Genomic DNA, 18,635 nt, shown 5'->3' on the forward strand with positions numbered 1-18,635 from the left:
GAGAGGTGGAGATATGTTCTAGAGAGGAGAGGAATGAAGGTCAGTAGGAACAAGACAGAATACATGTGTGTAAATGAGAGGGAGGTCAGTGGAATGGTAAGGATGCAAGGAGTAGAGTTGGTGAAGGTGGATAAGTTTAAATACTTGGGATCAACAATACAGAGTAATGGGGATTGTGGAAGAGAGGTGAAAAAGAGAGTACAGGCAGGGTGGAATGGGTGAAGAAGAGTGTCAGGAGTGATATGTGACAGATGGATGTCAGCAAGTGTGAAAGGGAAGGTCTACAGGAGGGTAGTGAGACCAACTATGTTATATGGGTTGGAGACGGTGGCACTGACCAAAAAGCAGGAGACAGAACTGGAGGTAGAAGAGTTAAAGATGCTAAGATTTGTATTGGGTGTGCCAAGGATGGATAGGGTTAGAAATGAGTACATTAGAGAGGGTCAACTCAAGTTGGACGGTTGGGAGACAATGTCAGAGAGGCCAGATTACATTGGTTTGGACATGTGCAGAGGAGAGATAATGAGTATATTGGGAGAAGGATGCTAAGGATAGAACTGCCAGAAAAAGCTGAGAAAAAGAGGAAGGCCTAAGAGAAGGTGGTGTAAGAGGACATGCAGGTGATGGGTGTAACAGAACAAGATGCAGAGGACAGAAAGATGATCGGCTGTGGCGACCCCTAACGGGAGCAGCCGAAAGAAGAAGAAGACAGTGTTTATACTGTGCTGTATATATGGCTTGGGTATTGTGCAATGATTAGCATTTTTTTTCTCCCAACCACTGAAGATTGGTGAACATGAATTTGCCCAATATATGTTAATGAAGGTGTATATCAGTGTGTCCAGCGATCAACTGGCATACAATCAAAGTTTGGTTCTTGACTTCTGTCTTAAACTAATTGACCATAATGAAATAAGCACGTTCAGAAAGTATTTAGGCTGGTACAGAAACACAGTTGTTGAAACTTTTTTCCTCACAACATGACTGGAGTAGATTGGGATTTCATGTCCAGTTACTGTGTACATGAACATCAGAACAGCTTTGATTGACTATTCAAACGCATCAATCTTATTCATCCACTTTTCCCCAAATAACATCAAGCTGAGTTTTGAAGGCCCCAACCCATGTACTTTCTGTGTGTTTCTATGTGTGAAAAAAAATGTAAGTTATTTTAAGTGAAATTTACCAGCGTCAGATGCACAAGCATAGGAAGTGCTTATGTCACGTTATTAAGGGGAAGGATTTGAGTCTGGCACCATCACTAACATTTTTTCTGTCTGCTCCCCTAGAGTAGAGGAAAAGAACCCACCAGATGACCACTGAGGTCACTTCCAATGTCCGCTTTAACCAATACTTAATTGAAGTCTCCACCAGAAGTAGGCTTTTACCACTGGACCACACTTACAGGAACATGGAGCTCAGTGCCTCTAATAAACTTTGTTTGTTTAAATGTTGGCAGAACTCTGATTCTACTATGTATATTTGTGATACTTACTTTTTGAACAATCGGATTAAACAGGGCATTCTCAGGGACCCCAATGACCCTTATCTTGTTTTTGTTTAGTTTTACACCATTAACAAGTTTTCATTTCTGTTGAACTGTTTTTGTAAAAAAAATAATAATTTTAAAGTGATGGCTGGGCTTTAGCACACAAACTCTCTTCATAATTTTAAAGACTTCAATAATTCAACCTATTCATTCTTTTGTTAAAATAAAAAAAGTTTAAGTAAATCACATTTCACAGGACTGGAATCAGCCAAGTTGCTTTTTTTCTGGACATTCTTTAGCACTGTTATTTCTTTTTTTGTAATAAGGAGACAAAAATTGCACACATTATTACATATAAGACCTTACTAATGCAATACATATTTTAAAGTATATACTCCCTTGTCTCATACATCACACATTGGATGACCTAATGTCATATTGACTTTTTTAAATGCTGTCATGTTTTAGCTTGGGTTTCTATTATGCAACACTTTAAAACTGAATTTTTAATTTGTTTTCTCTTGTTTTCTATGATTTTTTAGTTAATTTGGGGTTTTTACCTCTGAGGGATTCAAAGTGAAAATTAGTTTCTAGTTTTCTTCTGTAATTATGATTATTAAGATGTATTTGTTACGTTTCAGGTGCTATTTTGGTTTTTACAGGTACTGCTTTTTTGTATGCTTTTGCGTACCTGACACCTTGGTTACATATGGGATATTTGCTGAGTGTGATGTCTCCAGCATGAGAAGAATAAAGGTCACCTCTAACTTTGTTTCAATTTGAGATTGCAGATAAACAATTAAAAACATTTACTATGCATGTTTATGAATTTCATGTTTTTTTATTCTCTGTTTTTGATCTGTCAATGCATCTTTTGACTTCAGTTTCTATTTCATGTGTTGGACTTTGCTGTTATTCTTGCATTTTTTTTTCAGTCTTGACATTTGCTTGCTTCTTCAACTCTTCTCCTGATCCTTTATACTCGTGCCTCTTATATCACTGATTGCATTTTTTGTCCTTTTGTATGGTATGTTTTGAATATTTTTTGTTTATAAGTGATCTAGCATTCATGCATTAAGTTTATTTTGATATTAGTATATTTAGTTGTTTGTCTCCTTTAAGTAAAACTTTCAGAGGGTGAGGCCTTCATAACATCACTGCTGGAGAGCCATCCACTGCCCATATATTTCAGACACAGAGACAGGTTCTCCAGAATGGCATTTAGTTTGACATTATATTAATTGTCAAAGTAAGTCTTGGATATTCCCTGGTTTTCTTGATCTTTTGCTCTAGCTTTTGTGGATTATTAATTCGGTATATGGTTTACGCTGGGTTCCTTTTTTATGGTGATTTATTTGTCAATTTTTTGCATTTTTAAAATTTCTTTCATATATCTTACTTTGTATTCAGATTTCAAAATTGTCAAGTTCATTGTCTAATTTCTGGGTCAGAGATTCTTAATGCTTCCTCTACTCATTGAATTTTACATAAGGATTATCAATCCAACGCTCTCCTATACATAGACACAGCAATTTGGCAGGGTCATGGCCAAGTAATCTTGTTCCCTGCATCACCCAATGACGATAGCACTTATAGTGCAACCATGATCAGCTCAGATTTGCTTTCACGGAGAGCCATAGCAGCACTGGGAGCCGGTGGTTGCCCTGACAACGGATAAGCTGTCTTCCACAGACGTGGTGATCGCGCTTGGAGATGCTCTTCGGCATGTCATCATGTTAGGTGGAGCCCCAAAAGAATTTAGAAACCTTACAATATAAATGCATATATAGACAAAAGTCAGAAGAAAATCTGTGGCAGCAGCTGATGATTATCCATATTATGTCAGGAAAATAAACAGGTTTTAGAAAATTGAAAAAAGAAGAAGTCCATGAGTTGACTGACTCCATGATGGCAGGTTTAGAAAATTGAAAAAAAAAGAAGTCCATGAGTTGATTGACTCCATGATGGCAGGACTAGAGTTTATTTGGCTTCAGTTGACTCTACAAGACTGGGCTAAGAGGTAGAAGCAGAAGTGACCTCATGGATCCTCAATTTTGGAAGCTTCTGGTCTGTAGATGGAAAAGAACATGTTGTATATAACAGCACCGCCACTCGACTACACACAGACCCTTTGAATGCAAGCATGATTCTATACAGTATATACTGCATAGGCAGATAGATAACAAGATATAGCTATATATACAGTGGCACATCCACTATGAACAATACTCATTTTCTTTCGTTTCTATTTGTTTTTTTCTTTTACTCCTTTCCAGGTAACAACTGTCCTTATCACAACTATACCTTGCCTGGGTGAGCCAGAGCAACTTTCTTTATGCTAGACCCAAGGGTACTTCCAGTACAGCAATAGTCTGTGTAGAATGTACTTTCAGGTCAGGCAGAGCAATCCTAAGGTATGAAATCTTCCTCCTTGCAGCTCCCCTTGGTGACACTCAATAAACCCCGGAGGAACAGCCTCCCATGCAGCCCTGCAGGTGGGCACATGGGAGATCCACCAGAGGGATACTGCCACTTCTTATGGTGGGGAAGCACATGGCCCTGAGAAGCAGTCTCCATTCACCCTTCCATTACAAAAGAGTCCTTGTTGTGTTAGGAATTCAATATATATATATTGTATATACAATATGTGTGTTTATAGAAACAACAAATTAAAGGTTATTTCCACATGGAAAAGAAAAGAAAGTAAGAGACATAGCTTTTCACCTGTATAGCCTTCATCAGGTTGGAACTGTAACAAAAAATATAAGGTAGCATAATTAGGAGTAGAAGGATGGAACAAAGCCAGGTTAGAGTAGAAAGATGGACTGAAAGATGAGAGTAGAATTGAAAAGCTGCCATTAGCGAAGATGAAGAGATAGGTTAAAACGTTAGCTGGTCATTAAGACCTGGAGAAATATGTAATCTAAGGCTGACAACAATCTTAGCTTCTCTTTTTCTTTGAAAGGTTGCCTTTGGAACCCAATTAAAGAACACAAACCGAGAGATCAGTATGGCAATGATCAAAGGATGTGAAATGTTCCACAATAGGCTTTGTCAGGTCTTTGATCTTAACGGCTCGAACATGCTCCCTAAAACAGCCTGCTAGCTGTCTCTGTCTTCCACCTATGTAGATCGCTGGACACTTCCTACAAGAAATGCAGTAAATAAGATTTTTAGCCTGTCAAGAAGCCTGTTGCTTAATATGTAAGTTACCAGACATATTAGATACAGTGCAGTGCTGAAAAGCTTATAAAAAGACTGAAAAGTAGAGTTGTGGTAGACAGTGAAACTGTGAGAAGGATATCAGTAAAATCATGAATGAATTCCTGTTGGCAGGAGCCATCACCAACACATTGTTTGATATATATTCACAAGAAAAAGCACTGAGGTTAAAAACCAGTTCTTCAAGTCTAATGATGGTATGTGCGAAAGGGACCTGAACTGGATGTTTGCAGAATGTTTGTCTGAAGGCAATAAAGCTTCCATTGTTGGGAATGACTTTTTAAAGAGAGGTGATATCCATGGTAAAAATGATAAATTCAGATCACAGAAGTCCTCTGATGTTTCCACCAAAATAAATGTCTGACATTCACTTTGTGTTATATACAATAAGTTAATATGTTTACATATCATATTCACGCTTATTAAAAATTTGATTGTCAATTTTTGCATTGTGTAGGTCAGTTCAGTTTTTTGTTTGACTCACAGCTGTCCTGGTTAAACATCCTTTGCAGCACTTTGGACAACGGAAAACAACTCCCATATATTGGATTTTCCTTTGTTATTTTAATGGGTTTAAAGTTTCATTATGAATCTATTCAGGGCAAGATATTGTTCATGTAGCTGCTTCCACCAACACAGAGTTTCATATTAATCAAGGTGATACTCTCATACACCATGGAAAAAAAGATCAAAAAGTTGTGGAAATCCCTAAATAATTCAGGATCAAGACAGCTTCCTATCAAGAGTACTCTTGATAGATAGATAGATAGATAGATAGATAGATAGATAGATAGATAGATAGATAGATACTTTATTAGTGTCTAAAGGGAAATGAAAACTTTACAGAAGTTGATGAAAAATAAATTATTATAACAAATCACAACCCAAAAACACACATGGACTTCTGGCTTAGATAATAAGACAGCTGCTACCATCTGATAACAGGTTTGTAGACTGGTGTAAGATGGACAGATCTGCCCAGTTGTGCCATGGGCTTACATTTAACACTAGAATCCCTGAAGCCCACAAAAAAAGTCATAATGCCGAACCACCTTCAAGTCCTTCGCACCTCTTCATCAATGTCTTTGTTTTGCAAATGTGTTAATCAGCACAACCAGGCCAGCAGCGTGCTATCTCATCCCCCAGCGTCAGATGCAAAGTTCTCCCAGCTCAGCTCTGTTTATCTGGGTGTGAGGTGCCTTGAATTGTATATCGTTATTTGGAATATACTCATTTCTTGTGTGTTCTGTGCTACAACAATCTGTATAAATGTAGGACAACAGGAAATACGAGGCAAGAAATGTTGATCACATAGTTAAATCAGAAACTTTTTTCATGTTCTATAATAATTGGAAAAATGGTGATGTGAAGTGAATAATGTGTGAAGATTGAAGTCCAAATATCAAATAAACACTTTCAAAAAAGGTATAATGAGGTGCAAAGGAACTTAAGGTGACCCAGCATTATAGCTTTTTTAGTAGGCTTCATTGATTCTAGTGTCAAAATCATTAAGTATGAATAGAGCAGATACAGTTTGTTGTGTCCTAAATGGAACATGCTGATCAAAGTTTGTTCCCTCCAAAGTTCCCTGGTTGAAGTCATCAGTATTCACTGCTTATGTAAAGGTTCATTGATTCATTTTTCTTACCCTGTTTGCACAATGCATCCGCCAAACTGGTTTGCATTTCTATTAAAGAAATTTAGGTTCTGTTTATTAAGACATTTTTGGTTATCATGGGTATGGAGAGTGGCGAAGTATTACATGGTAGTCAGACATGCAAGCAATAATTTCACCGTACACCGTACATGTGACAGAACAACTGCTTCTACTACTACTACTGTTACGTGAAATGGTATTATACATAGACTTTCTATTCACCCAAAGTGTACAAACGTGCTGCACAATACATTTCTTTCTGCTAAATCATTCATTTTAGCAGGTTAAAAAGTAAGTTCAAAAAGATGCTTTTAAAAATCTGAACTCTGCCTTGTCAAAGCCATTTCCACAATGTCACCTAAGTAATGTATTTTGTGTTCTTAGTAAACAGCACATGTCAGAAAACAAATACTTGCTAAAGCCTGACTATTGAAAGAATTATCTTTCTGAAAGTATTCTGCCAAAAATAAGATCTGTACACTTTGAGCACATTTTGGTCTTCAGTATACATTACTTCTCTCAGAGTTAATTAGGTGCAATTATGTGAGTAATTAGGCAAATCTGATCCTTCTTCAGGAGCTTAAAAATTATGCAGGCAATGAACCGTTAGCTAATTTTTCTTAATCACCAACTGTAACCTAAGACAATGACAAAATGAAATAGTTTTTAAAAAAAAAATCAATCGATTAAGATAGATGTACTTTAACTATGGTATAAAGCTAATGGTGGATATCAAAAAAGGTGTAATTCCACCCATCACTGTTGAAAACACAGAAGTTGCTGTAGAGTTGAGTGGTTGCTATTTAAGTGGATAAATCTTTGAATTAATAGCCAGTAGGTCAAACGTTTCTTAATGAAGGAAATATAGAAGGGTAAGTGGGTAATCTGCTAATTTAAAATGTCAGATAAACCCAAGACATATTTCATAGTAAATGAATAAGTGCCGAAATTTACCTGGTACTTGTAACCCATCTTCAAAGTAGATAAAGAAGCAAAACAGTCATTTAGTAAAATAAAGAGTTAAGTACTGTATCTGCAGTGTGCTGGCACCCTGCCAGGGGTATGTTTCCTCCCTTGTGCCCTATGTTGGCTGGGATTGGCTCCAGAAGTCCCCTTTGACCCTGTAGATAGGATATAGCGGGTTGGATAATGGATGGATGGATTAAGTACTGTATATTGGTCATTATACCTTGAGTACTTTTGACTCTTTACGGAAGTTATATTTTTTATGCCATGAAACTGTGCTTAGTGCTAATTTATCAGATTAATCTAAAATTGAAAAATATACAGATTTTATTTCTAGCTTGCTTTACTGTTGCAGTTACATCTGAATTTCACATATTATTGTTGAGAGACTTGTATTTCATATTTCAGACTGTCAGCAATTCTTTACTATTGCAGTTGAGCATTATAACAAAAACTTGATGCCTTATTAGTGTCATCTACATAATAGTGAGATGATCCAACATTTATCCTTACAATCCTGAATTCACTGGGTCTCAAACTCATTAAGAGTTTTAAAGTTAGGCACTATACCATACATTGAAATAGTGCTTCCCATGGTGGTCGCAAATTGTATTGTGATGGATCTGTACTTAAACGTATCCCAGAGATGATCCACTTGATTTAAATCTGTTCACTTAGGTGGTCACTACAGTCTTCAGATTTAAATCCAGTGGTGCATCTGTGCTCCTTAAACCATTCCTGGGCTTTGGTAGTCAAGAGGTACAAGATTTTATATTGTCAGAATAACACTTTCAGAAGTACAATATTTCCATGAGGTGATGGATCTGAATGGCAATGATGTTTGTGTTCTATCAGATTTTGTCATCCTCATATTAAAGGACCTAATGACTTCCACAAGAATACATCCTCACATTATTACACTGTTGTCACCAAAGTATATTGTCTACTAGCAGGATGGATCCATGGATAGATGGGGTTTTCATCATATTTTGATCTACAAAGCAGTTGGTGTTTTCCTTTTCTTTGCTCACTATATATATAATGACCAGAAAGGTTTTGATTAAGATTGAAAATAAACAATCAAAGCATAAGCCAAAGATGTAATGTAAGGGTTCTGGTCTCCCTTGCTTTTTTCATCATACTGTTTTAGCCCTCCCTCTCTCCACTTCTCAGGCCTGCTTTTCTCCTGGTGCCTGTCAAGCTCTCTGTGGCTACCACCCATCTCCAAGCCACTTTATATTCCGAATGAAAGGGGCTTTTAGGCATAAGTCCAGGAACACTTCTGGATAAGCTTTTGCAAGCATTTTCCGGTTACCAGACCAACTCACAAAACTACCCATGGTGGTATAACTTTCCTCCATACCATAAAGTGTGAAACTGTATATCCTTCGCAGTTCTCCTGTGATTCTAACTCACAGTGTTCTATAGTGGTCGGGCGAATATTTACAACCGTAATTATTTCCAGCCCAATCATTACACCTGCTTTCTTCATTATTTGTGTTCCTTAACTCAATACAAGCATAATCTTCTCATTTTTCTGCAGTAAATGTTGAACTTGAAGTTGGCATCAATACCCCATTCATAGCTAGATATGACGTATTTGATGATCTGACAAGCATTTTTGATCCACTTTGTTGTACTTTGCTGTTGGTTGAGTAAATGTTGCTTGTCTATTACTCTTCCAATTTGTGTCAGTACCGTCTGCCATTATAATGAAGGGTTTGTTTATGGCACATGTCCATTACTTTCTGAAAGTTCTATTGATATTGCACCATATTATATTTTGTACTCTTGTCTGTTTTAAATGGGAAGGTTTGAATAATAAAGTGTCCATTCAGAAGAAGTATCATATAAAAAGGATTAATTAAAAAAAAAAGATGTTTTTTATTTGCTGTGCAATTGCTTCAGTTTTCTTTTAGTATCACCATTATTTTCTGTAGCTTAATTTAAATTTACATCCATCCGTCCATCCATTTTCTAACCCACTGAATCCGAAAACAGGGTCACGGGGATCTGCTGGAACCAATCCCAGCCAACACAGGGCACAAGGCAGGAACCAATCCTGGGCAGAGTACCAACCCACCGCAGGACACACACAAACACACCAAGCACACACTAAGGCCAATTTAGAATCACCAATCCACCTAACCTGCATGTCTTTGGACTGTGGGAGGAAACCGGAGCACCCGGAGGAAATCCACGCAGACAGGGGGAGAACATGCAAACTCTACGCAGGGAGGACCTGGGAAGCAAACCCGGGTCTCCTAACTGCGAGGCAGCAGTGCTACCACTGCGCCACCATGCTGCCCAATTTGAATTTACAGTATTTCATAATACTTGAACATCTAGACTAGCAGATTCACTATATCTACAGAAATCCCAATATTGAATACAAATTTATAAAATATGATGGCACCCATTAATAGGCTTTCATATTTATTTAATTATATTTTTGGGAAAGCAACTATTCTACACAAATTAACTACGTGCAAATCGAATCCAAGAAACAAACATGCAGAGAAAGCTAAAAGTTATGTTGTTCCAACACAGAGTTTATCATTAATAATCTTAAAAATTGAAACTATTTATTTACATGCTGAAAATAAATCAAGAAAAAACAAGTTGGACTTCCACTTGTAATGTTGGATTTTTTGGCATAACTCTTCTCGAGGCTGTTTTTGAGAGGTACCAAAGACAAAAGAAATAATATTCTGATAAGTGGTGATTTTTAAATTAAACTTCAAAGTGTTCAGTAAAAAGCCCAGCACCAACAAATCAGTTCTCCAAGGTGTAATTGAACCAAAACTAAGTGATAATCAAAATTTCTAAAGTAAAAACTGAGTTTTGTGAAATTGAAAGATTTTTGTAGGAAAAAAATATATTTTAAATATGACTCACAGTGTCTATTAAAGTTTTACTGAAAACACGGAAATTATATAAAATGCAGATGACACTCGGTAATTGGATTCAGAAAGAGTTCAGACCACTTCACTTTCTGCATGCTTTTATTGTGTTGTAGAATGCCATCTTTGCCCATCAATCTGTAGTTAGTAACCACTCTGATTTTGACTCTGGATTTGTAACTAACGGTCTGCCACTGTTTTTAAAGGATTATTTACTAATTGACTCTTTGAATCACTGCACTGTTCGTACTTTCCTTTGGGATTTTTAATAAAAGAAGTGCACACCTTTATGATCAACCCCTTACTGAGTATGTGTGTCTTCATTGCCCGGTACATCTCAGTCTATAGGCGCTTTTCCACTGCATAGTACGGCACAGCACGGTTCAGTACAGCTCACCTTGGTTGGGCTCAGCTCGGCTCGGTTTGCGTTTCGACTGCAGTTTAGTACCGCTTTAGAGTGGGCGGGATTATTCACGTGTCGTTATAGTTGCGCCGCCTCTACTGCCGTGACACCGTGGAACTTTTACAACAACACGCAGACAACGACAACACTTTAGCTCGATGACGCGCAAGGGTAAGCATCTAAAAAAAGCACATCACTAGCTAACTTTTATCACTGTTGCAAAGCATAAAATGAACTTAACTGCCAGTGTAACATTAAAATGCTGATTCTGTATATTACAGATCTTCCACATTTTGCAAAAAAGTCGCCGCAACAGACCATCTGTTTGGACATTTAACCGTGCTTCAGAGTGGTGGGATGTGATTGTTCCCGGTTTTACAAACACTCAGTGGCTGGAGAACTTTCGAATGTCTGAACTTTCATCCACTTATGCAACAAACTGCGTCCAGCAATGGAGAGACCGGACACAAACTTCCACGTGTGTGTACCTTTAAAGAAAAGAATAGCCAGTGACGCAGTAATGACGATTTTCTCCAGCCAATCAGTGACCAGCAGAGTTTACACGTCACGTTTTGGTAATGGTTCGGCGCGCTTGGAACCTCGGCTGAGGTGGTACTAAAAAAAGGACCAGGTACCAGGTACTGTTCCCAGTGGAAAACCCCCCAAAAGTGAGCTAAACTGAACCGTGTCGTGCTGTACTATGCAGTGGAAAAGCGCCATATGACTATCGATTGTTATGGGTTGAAAAGGCTCCTGGAAGCAAACAGAAATGGTGGAGCCTACCTGGACTGTAACACATGGTGGTGACAGCATCATGTTATGGGAGGTGCTCCTCAAAAGCAGGGACAGGGAGGCTGGTCAGAATTGGGGGAAGGATAATGCAAAAATGAGAAAACCTGCTCCAAAGTGCAGGTGGAGTAAGGCTGAGGCAACAGACCACCTTTTAGCATGACAATGACCAAAAGTACAGCAAAGACAGTGCTGGAGTGGCTTCTGAGGAAGTTTCTGTCTGTCTTTGCATGGTCCAGCCAAAGTACAGACTTAGACACCATAGAACATCTGTGGAGAGACCTGAAGATGACAGTTACAGATGTTTTCGATACAATTTAACAGAGCTTGCAAGATTCTGCCAGGAAGACTGGGATACACTCCACAAGTCCTGGTGTGCAAATCTTGTAGAGACTTAGCCAAGAAGACTTGAAACTGGAATTACTACCAAAGAGGCTTCTACAAATTACTGAATTAAGGGTCTGAATATTTATATGTTTGAGAGATTTCAGTTTTGATTTTGAATAAATCTGCAAACATTTCTGACAATATATTTTTGCTTTGTTGTTAGTGATTATTAATTGTAGATTGATAGGTCAAAATAGCAAATTTATCTATTTAAAATTAATTCTGCAATACAATAAAGTGTGCAGAAAGTGAAGGAGTCTGAATATGTTGTGAATCCAATGTAATTCATTATTTATTGATATTGCTAGGACCAAGTGTCTGAACTACAATAGCCATATGCACTTTGCCAGCTAGGACATTGTGTAGGACTTTCTACTTTGCACAGAGACTGAAAGAAATCTTCTCCATGTGTCTCTGGCTATGTCAAAACACCATCTGTAATATCTACTAAAGTATGCTCAAAAGCTGTTCAAACTATGCACATATACACAGTCAGTACCCAGTGAAAGCAATTTGAAACACAGCCTAATTGTATGGTATTTATGTAGAACAAAAACTTTTTTTTTTTTAAAATAAAGCCTGCGATAAAGAAGAACTGCCAGTTGTGATCAACTAGAAAAGCACATTTCATCATAATTGATAGCACGACTGCTGGAAAAGCTCTTCTTAAATATAGTGCTAAAACAACTGACTTGTCAAGTAAGCAGAAGTGAAGATCAATTTAGACATTAAGGAATGAAATGGTTCAGGCAGTACTCAAATAATGGCATACATGCAGTGTTTCACTCCTGGGGAGCTATTATAAAAGCATATTGCATGTTTTCTTTTGAAACTGCTGAGCTATATACAAAAAGCAGGGCTTGGAAATGTGACAGTTACTTTTTCATCATTTTATATTGCCTAAAAAGAACATTTTTGACTTTATTCTAAGAGAGTTCCTGAAACATTTATATTTTTGGACAGTTTGGTTTTTAAAAATCTGATACTAGTGATACTGTTAATAAAAGATAATTAGTTTGCTTAGTTTTAGTTTGATACGTTTTTTTCTGAATGCAAGTATAGTTCTTGGACAAGATATCAAGGCCCAGCCAAAGCTTGGAGAGTACATAGTTGGTGAGCCTAAGCATTACATTTTTGCTGTCTACGAATGACGTTGTCTTAATTAGACTGTGCCCTCCATCACACGTGATGAGGAAAAGGGTTAGTGCCTATAAATCTAAGATTGTGGTCCTCTACCAAAAACATAAATATATTTTCGCAAATGCTGAAAGTTTCAGGTTTTCAACATGTTCCTTATGGGTAATGTCAAAAATATTCTCAGGAATGACCAACAAATGTATGATGCAGTGGCAATTTTGAGGATGTTGTATCATGGACCATTTACCTGTGATGGTGAAGCAGGAGCCAAGTTCTTGGACAATCTACTTCACTAGGCTCTGTAGCTATAGGTTTGAGCAATGGGTAGTGATGGTACAGCAGGTTTTATCACCAAATTGATTGGGATAGGAGATTAACAATATGACAAGACTAGCAAAGCTACTGATTTTCAATATCAAAAGAAGCCAGTTGCGGCATGTTGGTCCTTACCTATTTTTCCTTAGTTGAACACCATGCATGATATGACCTATTGCTCCTCAAGGAACACTGGCATGTAGAGGTACTGTTAAAGTTCTATCTGTCTTTATGGAACTATCCTCTGCAGTTTGGCTGACCCCTTGAGGAGGTGGTCAAGGCACAGCATGCCCACAGGAAGAAACTTTATTGGCAGATCCAGGGGACAATATAAAGATTTTATATTAGCTGGTCTGAGAGTGGCTGGGAATTCCCAAAAAAGAAGCTAAGAACTGTCATGGTGAATAGGGTAACCTGGTCCCACCCTGTTATTTTTGTGTTTTCCAAAGATTCTAAATATTTTTAAATATAGCTAGTAGCATTTTGCTAAACATGGTGCCATATTCCATGCATCATGTAGTGGATTCTGTCTTATGGGAGGAACTGGAGAGCCAAATAAGCAGAACTTGCCTCTGCATTGGCACAGATTATGTTATCAGAAGTGTTTGGCAATCTAGAAAGGGCCTGCATTGTGTAACCCTCTCCAGGAAAACCAGGATGTGGCGGAAGTGCTGATGTCCAGAGCTCCTTACTTGTCCGGGCGCCCCCTGGTGGTGGCCACGGGCCCCTATAGGGTTGAGCTTCCATGCAAACCAGGACACCACATTATATACAGTACAGGCCAAAAGTTTGGACACACCTCCTCATTCAATGTGTTTTCTTTATTTTCATAACCATTTACATTGGTAGATTCTCACTGAAGGCATCAAAACTATGAATGAACACATGTGGAGTTATGTACTTAACAAAAAAAGATGAAATAACTGAAAACATGTTTTATATTCTAGTTTCTTCAAAATAGCCACCCTTTGCACTGAAACCATTTCAGGTGACTACCTGTTGAAGCTCATCGAGAGAATGCCAAGAGTGTGCAAAGCAGTAATCAGTGCAAAGGGTGGCTATTTTGAAAAAACTACAGTAGAATATAAAACATTTTTCAGTTATTTCACCTTTTTTTGTTAAGTACATAACTCCACATGTGTTCATTCATAGTTTTGATGCCTTCAGTGAGAATCTACCAATATAAATGGTCATGAAAATAAAGAAAACACATTGAATGAGGACGTGTGTCCAAACTTTTGGCCTGTACTGGGTATATATATGTGCATGCAAGTCGGAAACAACCATGTGTCAAATCTGAAATAAGGACTCAAAATATAGCATCTGGGGAAACACAATTACTAACAACCTCTTCACCTGCCTCTTCCGCCCTCCAGGATATTTAAAAATCAAAACAGCTGTAGGTAAGTGTTTATTCACAAACCGAATTCAAAAGAGCAAAGTTTCAAAAAACCATCAGAGAAAAGCTGCATTGGATGAATGACATCTTTCATTGTTTGGACCATTCACTTTTATATACTTTGCTATTTTAAAGAGGGCACCAGTTGATCCCCAATCCTTAATCAACTCCCTCTTGTTTTCTTAATATTATAATACATACTGTATTACTTCCAATTTAAGATGTACTTTTTTTCATATGCTTCCAAAGGGGTGCATCTTAAAATCAAGGTATTTCATCGTCACACCTCATAAGACCTTCCACAGTTAAACAAATAGAGAAAATAAACTTGTGCCTGCTTTGGAAAGGGAAAGTGATTTGGTGAATGTTGGCATGTGAAGGGAAGCCAATTCAGCTCACCTGGAATTGTCAATGAAACTGATTCAAGGAAAGAAGCAAAGCTGACATCCAGCCACTCATCATTGGCAGGGCCTGTGTGGAGAGGGTCCCGGTGTTCAGGTTTCTGGGCATTGAGCTGGAGGATGACCTGACCTGGAGCGCCAACACCAAGGAGCTGCTGAAGAAGGCGCAGCACAGACTGTATTTTCTGAGAATCCTCAGAAAGAACCATCTCCCCAAAAATCTGCACCTTGCCTTTTATCACTGTTCCATTGAGAGTGTGCTAACATACGGACTGTGTGTGTGGTACGGCAGCTGCACTTCCTCAGAAAGGAAAATGCTCCACAGGGTCGTCAGGACAGTGGAGAGAGCAATTGGTTTGAGAGAACAAAAAAGCAATAGATATTTCACAGGATTCATCACATCCCATCAGGCAAGAGATACAGAGCAATGAAAACCAGGACAAACTGCCTTAAAAACAGCTTTTATCCAAAAGCAATCATGGCCCTGAACTTAGAATAAAACTGCTCCATATCATTCTCCCAATGTGCAATATAGACCTTAAGTCAGCCAGTGCAATTTGTACATTTAATCAGTGCAATTTGAGTATTTTATTACTATTCAGTTTGTTATTATTTTCTCTCTTCTTGTCTTTTTAACTCTTATGCCTCACACAGTCGACTGCACCTTCAAATTCGTTGTTCCTTTGTAAAAGTGACAATGACAATAAAGATCTATCTATCTATATTTACTTGTAATTCTTGTATTTACCAGTGATTTTTTTTTTCCAAAATCTGTTTTTGAAAGGGGATTGTCTTAAAATTGAAGACATCTTAAAATGGAAGCAATGTGGTACAGTATATGAGCTTGAAATTTTGAAGTACCTGAAACATAATAAATAAATAGAAAATTAATAATAGAGTAAACTAAAGCAAGCTAACAACAGAACAAAGTTTGAATAAAACTGTATTACAGAACAAACTGTATTATGCATATTTAATCTGTTTTCAGCCGACTAGTCATCAACCTCCTTGCAGGTTATTTAATGATTTACGATACACTACTGTGCAAACAGATGTCATTAATTATGGTGAAACACAACAAATGTTTAAAGGCCAAAGCAAGTAACTTTATTAAGGTGGTAGTGATTAAAAGTTCAAACAAAAGAAAAAGAAACGAAAGGCTGTTATGATTATCAAAAATGGGTTATATACAGACCCAGCAATAACTCTAACAAGAGTAAGTTATGATAAAATAACACGTTTTCTACTTTAAATTAAGAACTGAGTCTGATGGGCATCATTATCTTTGATCACATAGCGTTCTGGGGCTCTAAAGCTTTTCACAAGCCTACAAACACTTACAACCAAGATAACTAATAACATTAACATTAATATTCAGGCCCATCAGAATCTTGATTTAGGTATATAAAGAAGTAAATATATATATGTATTGTTGCACACTTGCTTTTTGGGAGCATCTATGTAACAAAACGGACTCATAAAAGTGCAGTTAGTAACACATCTCTTCCCTTTCTCCCATAGCCCCAACAATAAAAACTGCTGACGTCACTTCCAGTTTGGCCTCGGAGCTCCCGCCTCTTCTGCCAAGCGTGGCATTTAAAGAAGAGAGCTGCTGTTCATTTGTGAATGTTCCAAACAGCACAGAGATCTAAGCAACTTTTTTATTTTCATACAATTTGCCTGTATTAAACGGGCAGTAAACGGTTCCCTATTCTTTACTGTTTTTTACATTAAGTATATACAATAGCTGCATATATCTGGTATTCAGTATATTGTTATGTCTTTTGTTTACTACAGCATATTAGGTTGGTAAGTACACTCAGCACTCCTGATATTAATAAAATTTGCTCTGTATAAAAATTAAGCACATTGCTTTAAGAGAATTGAATAAAGATCATTAAGAAAAAGTTGTTAACTAATAATATGAATATAAATGTAGGATGTCATAAGTAGTTTTAGAAAAGCAGACTGTGAGGAAGGAAGAAAGAAGCATCCAGGCTGGTATGAAATGTAGACATGAAACAAGATGGATGGAATTAGGTTACAACACCATAAGGCAAGCAGAAATGTTTACAACACCAAAAAATTTATGACAGGTGGAATACAAAGTCTGGTAAAAGAAGTACTTGAATAAAGATTAGAAAGAAAGAGACCAAGACAGGATTTTTTAAAGTGATTAAAATGGAAATGACTCCTACGCTGACATTTAACAAAAAGTGGTTTCCTTGAACCTTTGATTATACTGGTGACTGTCAAGGAGTTTTTTTTTACAGGAATGGAATTTTCATATCTATTTTTCCTTTTTTTTGTATAAAACATATTTTCATTTTCTATACCGATTCAACATACTAAGTATTAATGTAATAACGCTTTTACATTTTTAGCAATTATAATAAAACAGACTTGTTTTCTAAAGGTCTGTGTCTAACCCTTGTGAGATACACATGAAACCACTGTGATTTAGTATTCATCGATAATTGTGGATTCCACTCAGACAAAATAAAAAATGTGTGAATAACTGTAATCAGTGCATTTTAGTAGCACAATGCTTCCAGAGATGCAGTAGATTAAATTGAGAATGGAAACATGTAAAAGAGAACCAGGATTCTGTCATTACGTCTGTGTCAGACCTCCTAAATGGAATCCAGTAGTTAACATACATCAAAAGCAAAACATGCAGCAAATGGTTTCCTTTTAAAAACTTTGCCATTCCTTTTCACGTGGTTTCAGTGACTACTGACAGCTGTGTGTTCTTTTTTGTATTTATATTCTTGGCGTTACCCTGAGATCACAATATTGTTGCCTTAGGCCTGTTTTACGATAAGTTAGAAAACAAAAAAGGTTTAGCTTTACATAAGTAAATTAACCAGTTATGTTTATAGAATCTGCATAGCAATTACAGTCCATTTAACAAGCTTGTATTTATTTGTAATGTTCTCCTGATAATTTGGTAAACACAATACTTTTCTACCTTGAAATAATGTGTAGGTTTATGTGTGTTTATTCTGTCTGCTTTTCAGGTTGCTAGCACACACATATCTACTGTATAAATTGACAAAAATTAAAAGGGGCAAGTATGGTGAAAGTTTAAGGAAGTTAATGAACAACTGCACAATTCAAGGCTATTAAAATTGTTTTTATTGGATAATGAAATATTTTATGTACATAGTGCCCTACAAAATGTTTGGGACAAAGACACATTTTTCCTTCATTTACCCCTCTACTCCACAACTTAAAATTAAAAATCAAACAATTCTGTAATAATTAAAGTGCAAATGGCAGACTTTAATTTAAGGGTATTTGCATACATTTTGGTCACAACATGTAGTAATGACCACACTTTTTCTGCATGGGCCACCTATTTTCAGGGCACCATAAAATCTGGGATACTGCAATGCAGGTCTATTTTTTATCAGTATACTGTACTGCTGCTGCAGTATGTGAATTTCCCCTTGGGATTAATAAAGTTATCTATCTATCTATCTATCTATCTATCTATCTATCTATCTATCTATCTATCTATCTATCTATCTATCTATCTATCTATCTATCTATCTATCTATCTAT

Source organism: Polypterus senegalus, chromosome 9 (assembly GCF_016835505.1).
Source record: "Polypterus senegalus isolate Bchr_013 chromosome 9, ASM1683550v1, whole genome shotgun sequence".
Lineage (NCBI taxonomy): Eukaryota > Metazoa > Chordata > Cladistia > Polypteriformes > Polypteridae > Polypterus > Polypterus senegalus.